The sequence below is a fragment of the Leptonychotes weddellii genome, chromosome 12, assembly GCF_054177405.1.
Source record: "Leptonychotes weddellii isolate Sample4059 chromosome 12, ASM5417740v2, whole genome shotgun sequence".
NCBI lineage: Eukaryota > Metazoa > Chordata > Mammalia > Carnivora > Phocidae > Leptonychotes > Leptonychotes weddellii.
In genome coordinates this window covers 53,945,522-53,955,323 of record NC_138380.1, presented here as the reverse complement: position 1 = coordinate 53,955,323, position 9,802 = coordinate 53,945,522, and positions in this window count along the sequence as shown.

The window sequence follows — 9,802 nt, the reverse complement described above, 5'->3', positions numbered from 1 at the left end:
TTTCCAGTCATTTTTGCATCAGTCCCAGAGCTGCAGGGCCCCTCCCCTCGAAGCCCAACACAAACCTTGCCCCCGTCGTCCCCCGACCAGTGCCTTTTCCAGGGCCTAGGTCTCGGCAGCGGCCGCAGCAGTGCCAAACTTTTCAGAAGCCTGAGGAGCACCTTGTTAAACAAGTGTGGGACCCATGCACCCACCTTTGCAGCTCCACTTGGGCTGGCCAGTCCTGACCCAGCAGCTCCAGGTCTCAATTAACAAGTAGACCAGCGTGTACCTTGTTAAAACGCACCCTACACCTGGCAGGGACCAAACACTGCTGACAGCAGGCAAAGAGAGCCACTGCAGACAACTGAACCGAAGGGAAAAGAGGCAAGAACACAACAAGGCACACACAATGCACGCAGTAGATACTCCCTGAAGCACCAGTTCCTGGGGAATGAAGGACACTGCACTGCAGGACATTTCAGATCTCTTCTTCATAAGGCCACTACCTTTAAGAGCAGGAGACAGAGCTGAATTCCCTAACATGCAAAAACAGACCCAGAGAAAAAATGAGGAGACAGAGATATATGTCCTAGAGGAAAGAAGAGAACCAAACCACAGCAAGGGACCTAAGCAAAATGGATAGAAGCAATATGCTTAATAGAGAATTTAAAGTAATGATCATTAAGATACTCACGGGACATGAGAAAAGAGTAAAGGACATCAGCGAGATCCTTAACAAAAAAGATAAAGAATCAGAGATGAAGAACACAATAAATTAAATTAAAAATATACTTGATGCAATAAAATAGTAGGCTAGTTGAAGCTGAGAAGTGAATTAATGACCTGGAAGACAGAGCAATGGAAACTAACCAACCTGAGCAAATGGGAGGAAAAAACATGTAAACTGATAATAGTCTTAGGGAACTTAGTCAAGTGTAACAACATTTGCATTATCAGGATCCCAAAGGAAGAAGAGAAAAGGGCGCAGAAATTTTACTTGAGGAAACAGTAGCTGAAAACTTCCCTAATCTGGGGAAGGAAACAGATATCCAGATCCAGGAGGCATGAGATCCACCCTCCCCCCCCGCCCTCCCCCCCAAAAAATTCAACCCAAGGAGAGCCATGCCAAGGCACATAGTATTAAAATGGCAAAAAGAAAGAACCTTACAAGCAACAAGAGAAAAGAAGACTCCATTAAAAAGCTACTAGAAGTGATCAATGAATTCAGTAAAATGTTAGGATACAAAGTCAAGGTACAGAAATCGGTTTCATTTCTATATACTAATAATGAAGGAGCAGAAAGAGAAACTAAGAAAATTCTAATTACAATTGCACCAAAAATAATAAAGTACTTAGGAATAAACTTAACCAAATTGGTGAAAGACCTGTGCTCTGAAAACTACAAAGCACTGATGAAAGAAACTGAAGATGACACAGACAAATGGAATCCATGCTCATTGATTGAAGGACAAATACTGTTAAAATGTCTATTCTATCCAAAGCAATCTACACATTTAATACAATCCTTATCAAAATACCAACAGCATTTTTGCAGTGCTAGAACAAACAATCCTAAAATTTATAAGGAACCACCAAAGGCCCTGAAGAGCCAAAGCAATTTTGAAAAAGAAAAGCAAAGCTCGAGGTATCATGATTCCAGACTTCAAGTTATATTACAAAACTGTAGTAATCAAAACAGTATGGTGCTGGCACAAAAACAGGCACATAGATCAATAGAAAACTCAGAAATAAACCCACAATTATATGGTCAATTAATCTTTGACAAAGCAGGAAAGAATATCTAATGGGAAAAAGACAATCTCTTCAATAAATAGTATTGGAATAATTGGACAGCTACATACCAGCGAATGGAACTGGACCATTCTCTTACACCATACATCAAAATAAATTCAAAATGCAGTAAAGACCTAAATGTGAGATCTGAAAACATTAAAATCCTAGGGGAGAGCACAGGCAATAATGTCTCTAACATCGGCTGTACAACTTTTTTCTAGATAAGTCTCCTGAGGCAAGGAAAACAAAAGCAAAACTGAACTATTGGAACTTCATCAAAATAAAAAACTTCTGCACAGCAAAGGAAACAATCAATAATACTAAAAGGCACTCTACTGAATGGGAGAAGATATTTGCAAACAACATATCCAATAAAAGGTTGGTATCGAAATATATAAAGAAATGATACAACTCAACACCCAAGAAACAAATAACCCAACTAAAAAATGGGAAGAAGACATGAACAGACGTTTCTCCAAAGAAGACATACATGGCCAACAGACACATGAGAAGATGCTTGACATCACTAATTATCTGGGAAATACAAACCAAAACTAGTGCGATATCACCTTACACCTGTCAGAATGGCTAAAATAAAAAACACAGGAAACAACAAATTCGGGTAAAGGTGTGGAGAAAAAGGAACCCCATGCACTGATGGGAATACAAACCGGCTCAGCCATTGTGGAAAACAGTATGGGGGTTCATCAAAAAGTTACAAATAGTACTACCCTATGATCCAGTAATCACATTAGTGGGTATTTATCCAAAAAATACAAAAATATTAATTCAACGGATACATGCACCCTTATGTTTATAGCAGCATTATTTACAATAGCCAAATTATGGAAGCAGCCGAAGTGTCCATCAATAGATGAATGGATAGAAAAGGAGGTGTGTGTGTGTGTGTGTGTGTGTGTGTGTGTGTGTGTGTGTGTGTGTGTGTATAATGGAATTTTATTCAGCCATAAAGAAGAATGAAAGCCTGCCATTTGTGACAACATGGATAGAGCTAGAGAGTATAATGGTAAGTGAAGTCAGTGAGTCAGAGAAAGACAAATACTATCTGATGGAACCCATGTGTGGAATTTAAGAAACAAAACAAAGGAGCAAAGAAAAGAAAAAGAGAGAGGGAGAGATCTACCAAGAAATAGACTCTTAACTATAGAGAATCAACTCATGGTTACCAGAGTGGGGGGGAGGGATGAGGGAAATAGGTGATGGGGATTAAGGAGCTCACTTGTGATGAGCACCTGACGATGTATGGAATTGTTAAATCACTATATTGTACACCTGAAACTAATATAACACTATGTTAACTACACTTGAATTAAAATAAAAACTTGAGGAAAAATAAATAAAAGTGATATAAAATGGTTAATACACACTGTTAATTCTGATACATCATACAATTTTAAAAATGTAAGCACTTAGTCTTATCAAGCTAATGCCATAAAAATAGGTATTTTCAGATTTTTGGTGACTGATTCTTCAAATCTCTAAGGTTAGTATTTTCTTATTGTAAATCTTTCTTAATCACGACTTTTTTTAGGAGAACAAAGAATGTAAATATTTATGAAACATGAAGCTTAACGTGTGGTTCAAATATTGTAATCCCAAATGAATTACTAAAAGAAAGATGTGATAGAATTATTTAGAGTTGCATGAAAGCGAGGCTTAAACACTGTGTAATTTAATCATATTCTCTAATATTTTAAGAAGCTTAGTTTTATACATTCTACAAAGTAATTTTGCCTAGACTAAGGAAACAGCTATTCTCGTCAAAATTCGCTTCATTAAAATTAAGTGATTAGATATGTTAGTTGTTTGTCTTGGTTCTGAGACTTCATTAGAGTTTTATTAAAATCAAAGCAAAAAAAACCCATTCTTTATTATTCTTGTTATTACTTGAAATTATCTATCCACTGGATAGAATGTATACAGAAATTTACAGCATACAAAATTTAGCATGAGATACAAAACAGCAACGGCTAAACAAGCGTAAGAGTCCGGGTTGATGAGTGTCAGAGACTAAGATTTCTTCCTTCTGTTACTCTGCCGTCCCCAGGGTGGGCTGCTCCTTCTCAGTGGCAAAATGACTCACCACCGCATCCACAGTCTAGCCTTAAAAAAGTGGGTGCGGCAGGCAGTCTGGAGTATAGTGATTCTGGGCATCCTGGAAATTGCTCACATTACCTTTTAATGTATTTCATTGGCCATAATTTAATCTCAGAGCTACAGCTAGCTACCAGGGAGACTAGGAAATGGAGTCTCTATTCTGGGTGGCTATGGGACCAATTAAAAATAAGGAACTCTTGTCTCTACCAAAGAAGGGAAAAATATATACCAGAAGAAACCTAGTAGCCTCTCCTGTAGTCATATTTGCATAAATTCTAAAAGTCTAGTCCTTGAAAATTTGTAATGGTTAAAAGAATACTGAAACAAAAAATCTTTTTCTTAATTTAGACACTATAGTTGTCCTAGACTGAGCATTACTATTTTGACTTTTATTCAGTATGGAATCTGTTTGTCATAGCATCAAATTTAGATGTCAGTTTGGAACCTTTTCCAAATTTAAGATTTCCAAATTTCCCAATTTTTCAGTGTAAGAGGGAGGCCCCAAATAAAACAAGACAGCTAAATGTTGTTTGTTTGCTACAGCAAAGACTCAACCAAGTACAAAAACCCTGGTGAGTCTTGCCCAGTGGGAAAAGTATATCAGAAGGAATCAGTTACTAAAAGTATTAGTATTAATATTATTTTTAGAAGAGTTAATACTTAGATTTAGTCGCATGTTACATCTTTGATTACTTGTTTTTTACATTTCAATCCTTCTTTCTAGAATTATTTTCCTTCCACCTAAAATATGTATTTTGGAATTTCCATTAAACTATTTCTTTGCGGTAGATTTCTTATGTGTGAAATGTATCTTGCCTTTATTCTTGATAGTTTTGTGGATATGGAGTTCTAGTTTGACAGTTATTTTCTCTCAGTACATTGAAGATGTTATTCCTTTAGTTTCTATTGGCTCTCCAAGTTGCTATTACAAACAAAAATCAGAATCAGACCTATAAATGCATAAGACAAGCTGATGGCTGCCAAAGGGCCGAGGGTCAGAGAAAGGGAAAAATGGGTGAAGTGGAGTGGGAGATACAGACTTGCAGTTATAGAATGGATAAGTCATGAGAATAAAAGGTACAGCTAGGGAATATGGTCTATCGTATTGTAATAGCCTTGAATGATGACAGATGATAGCTACACACACTTGTGGTGAGCATAGCATAATGTATAGGAATATTGAATCACTACCTTGTACACCTGAAACTAATGTAACATTGTGTGTCAACTATACTCAAATAATTTTTTTTAAGTTTAAAAAAAAAAAGCTTCTGTTTGAAAATCAGCCAGCTAATGATTGTTCCTTTTAGGTAGTCTGAATCTTCTAAGTATTAAATTCTTAAGACCACAAATAAAACTGTTATTGGATGCAGATTGAGAATAATCTTTATAGTTATATTACACTCCTCTGAACTGTAACCTATAGTATAAGTAATAATAATACAGGCATACCTCCAAGATACTGCAAGTTGGGTTCCACACTACCACTTCAAGTAAATGGGGTCAAATGAATTGTTTTGGTTTCCCAGTACATATAAAAGTTATGTTTACACTATCCTGTAGTCTATTAAGTGTGCAGTAGGATTATGTCTAAAAAAAACTGAAAATGAAAAATGTGTAAAAGATTGTGAGAATTACAAACTGTGACAGGGAGACACAAATGAGCAAATGCTGTTGGAAAAATGGCGCGGAGAGAAGTGCTCCAGGCCCGGTAGCCACAAACCTTCAATTTGTAAAACACGCAATACCTGCAAAGTGCAATAAAGCAAAGCGCAATAAAACCAGGTCTGCCTGCAGTAACTAACATTTGTTTAGCGCTTACCTCGTGCCTGACACTGTGGTAAACACACCCCTCTTTAATTGTCTCATTCAGTTCTCACAGTAATCTTTGGCGGTAGGTACTCCTCTTATCTCCGTTTTGCGTGAGGAATGAGACTCAGGAAAGTTAGATAACCTCTGTCAGATCACACAGCCAGGAGCGAGAGGGGAGGAGAGAACAAACTGAGGTCAGTGGGAGTAACACCACCCTGGCTCAGGTGAAAATTACTTGCAGTCTGAGTGTAGACGGTGCAGCGATTTGCAGCCCATTGGGTTACGCTGGAACTACATTTCCCAGAATCCCTCTCCTCCTTGCTTCCCGGAGAGTGTCAGCAGAGGGAAAGAGTAGCGGGAAATTTAGGTGGGAGTGAGAAAAGAGCCGTTACTCTCTGAAAGTCATCCAGTTACTGGGGTGGGAATCCAACACAGAGGTGCCCGCCAGTGCATTCAGGCTTGCCCAGGTCCTTGCTTGATGTCCCACTCTCCAGCCCTGGGGACAAACAATGACGCCAGCCACAGCTCCCACCCCAAGGGATGCAGAGGCAACAGCCGTGCTGAGACTTTTTTCCTCCTTTCACCACCCTTGTCCTGCTCCCTGAGCTGGACAAGCCCACTTCCCAGTTTCCCTTGCCAGCGTCCACCCTTCCATTTGTGCCCCAACTCAGGGGAGCTGGCCTCCAAATCCTCTTTCCAGACCCACAAATATGTATGGTCTACCTCCTTTAACAAATCCCTATTCCATAATAACTGCAATGATTCCATATCCTTAACTGAACCATGACTAAACCTGGAGGTGATACAGTGTTAAAATACTGCCCAAGAGTGGAGTCTTTAAAAAAAAAAAAAAAAAAAAACTCACTTGTGTGTGTTCCTGGAAATGTAGATTTTGGGGTCCCTGTCTTAGATATTTTGATTACTAGGCAGGGTTAGATTCTGACTTTCATAGGCCCTAGGCATCTCTGCCTTCAGTGTACCCCTTTATCCATAAAAAATATTAAACATATTTTACCAATGTGTTGGTATAAAGACAAATACAATCCAAGCTGAATTATATCTATTTTTTCTTCTAATTTTAAAGAAGAGTAAACATTTTCTTGGATCCTAAAAATATTGTGGATCCTAGACCCTGTGTCTACTGTGGCTAATGTCCAAGATGACCCTGTTAGTAGGTTTGGAGAGGGGCCAGGAATATGAATTTTAGTAGCCTCCCCTGGTGATTCTTCTCCTTAGGCAAGTTTGAAAAGCACTGCTAGAGGATATGTGTACCTCAGGACCTTGAGGAAGCTCTGTAATCACATCGTTAAAGGGTAAATAACAAAAACAACCTTCATATGGAAGGGAACACATTTGTGGAGGAAACACTTTTTAAAAAAGTATAATAACAACAACAAAACCTAGCTCTGCAAAATAGCAACAGATATCCCACCCTGTGCCTTATGCTTATAACACATCTGATTTTGCAAGGTTTGTCTCATTTCCATGCATTGGTCTTACAGTAGAATCACTGTAGCATTGTTTCTGTAGGAAATTGTATACCAATGAATCATTGAATCTCTCTTACAAGCTCCTCTGAGAATTAAGGTCCAAAGGCAAAGGAAAGTTATGATAAAACAAACAAAAAAAACAGGTCCACTCATAAGGCATAATTTCCCAGGCTGCTGTGCTTATAAAGTTCTAGCATAAAATTGATTTGCCTTTATTTGTTTCCTGTCTCTGAATTAAATTTTAATCTCCTTCCTGGAGGGAAATAAATTGTATAATATAACTCAGGATTTAGAGCAGTGCTCTAATCAATGTGGACTCCTTGAGAAACACTAAAGATAAAAGTCAAGAGTATAAGTAAATAGGTTTTTTCCTGACCCTGAAAATAAATCCAAAATGCTAAGCAAAGACAAATATTCAAAATTTCATGTTGCTTTTTTTTTTTTTTTGGTGAAACTATATTCTCTTAAGCAACTTCTATGTGTATGTCTTATCTCTATTACTAGATGGTTTGTTGAGTATATTTTCTCTGTTTCTCTGATTCCCAATGGCACCTCTGTATTACCATGAAAGTAGATGTCCCTCAAAAATAACTTCTTATACTTAATGAAAGAAGAAAAAACTTGAGATAGATTTTTAAGATATATTTCTGGTTTTTTGTTGTGGGGACTGGGAAATGGGATTAATGTATTTATGATGTCAAAGTGTGCAGACTTTGGTTGAAATGAACTTTTCAAAGTATCTCAAGGTTGAACTGTGAAAAAATATCTTTAAGGTCTAAAGAAGGATTAGGATACATTAAAGATTGATTGCTTTGTTTTCAATTCTTCTGCAGAGATTCTGCTTCTTCTGTTTCTTCTCACTGTGTGCTCCCAGGGCATGTTTCCAGTATTTGGAAAGAACAGAGGTTTAGTGCATTCTCCCTATGCTCATCCTCAGCTAAAACACAGGTTAAAAAGAAATCCTATCTTCACTTTTCCTAGGGAAAACAGGAACCAGACAGGAAGCAAAAGAACTTAAAAGGAGTAAGCACAATACATACAATAACAATCCCTGACACCAATCTGAGAAATGTCACTTTCCATCTGTCCTAAAAGGTACAGAATATCGACATGCTACACAATGGGGCAGGACAATGCTTTCAGAGATTTTTCAGTTACCCCAACTTTAGGTGTATCGTAGTACAGTTAAATTACTTTGTTAATTTGTGAATTCTCAGAAAAAAAATTGCAAAGCACACTATAAATTAGATTTGCTGCATAGAATTTTCAGAATACATAAAAAAAAAGCAATAGAGGAAAGGAGACTGTGTGCCTAAGTATCACTTAATTGGTTATCCTGGTGTGATGATGCAGAGAACTTTGGAGCTCTAAGAAGCTTAACTGCTGATGGTTTGCGAGAGCATGTCCATTAAAAACAGTCCTGGTGCTTCAGTTCTTGAGGCCAGCTCTTCTCTTAGAATGTGGTTACCATCTCATAAGAGTGGTAGAGATATTGAAAATATTATTATGTACCTGCAGACACATTCTTTGATTTTTAAGGTTAATAAATCCTCACTATTTTGAATATCAAGACGTGCTGCCCATTAATCTAGCATATTTAGAGTTAAGAACATTTTTCGTAGAACCTTGAAATGATAGAGGCAGAGGACAGTTGGGTGTTTTCCTGATTCCTGGGGAAATGACAATAAAGCTCTCCTAATATTTGAATTAGGCATACTTTGATCCCTCAATTCTTCCTCACCACTACCTCCCAAGATGTCCATGAATGGAAGATCAGAATATAAACAAAGTCAGTGAAGTAAAGTAAAAAGTGTTGCACAAGTTGACAGTTGTACAATAAGTGAAATTTCTATGTTTATTTCATAAGCGTTGTGAATTACAAGAGTACGTTTGCCTTCAGAATTTTTTTTTTTTAAGATTTTATTTATTTATTCATGAGAGACAGAGAGAGAGAGAGAGAGAGGCAGAGGGAGAAGCAGGCTCCCAAGAGCAGGAAGCCCGATGCGGGACTCGATCCCAGGACCCTGAGATCATGACCTGAGCCGAAGGCAGACGCTTAACCATCTGAGCCACCCAGGCGCCCTGCCTTCAGAATTTTTAAGATCCCGAACTGATAAAACAAAAAGAAATGTCTTTTTACTTTTCTTAAAGAGGTTGCTTTTATTACCTGTAGAAGACAATATTTGACATAGTTCCCAACTTCACAACGACTCTTTTCCTGAGATCTACATTCACCAAAACAAGAATCTCATGAGTAAAATCTGTGGAAGCTGTTTATACCTATGACTGCACTCTCTGGGCCAGTTGCCTATGATGGACATTTGATCCAATTTTAGCCAAATTCCCTCCAGTAAAATGGAAAGTGAGATTAGCAGATATTTTGCAGCAGGTCTCTGTAGGTAGTTGGTACTGAGGTGATGGAAACTCCGTAGCTGGGGAACTTGTGTATAGAGAAACAAGGAAAGTTGAACTAGAGATATAACAATGTAGGAGATGTAAAAGAACAGATGTAAAAATATATATTACTCCAAAGGAAAAGAGAGAGAGGGAGAGAGAGAGAGAGAGACCAATGAATGACTCCCAGGATTCTCTAGTTCTCTCATTTC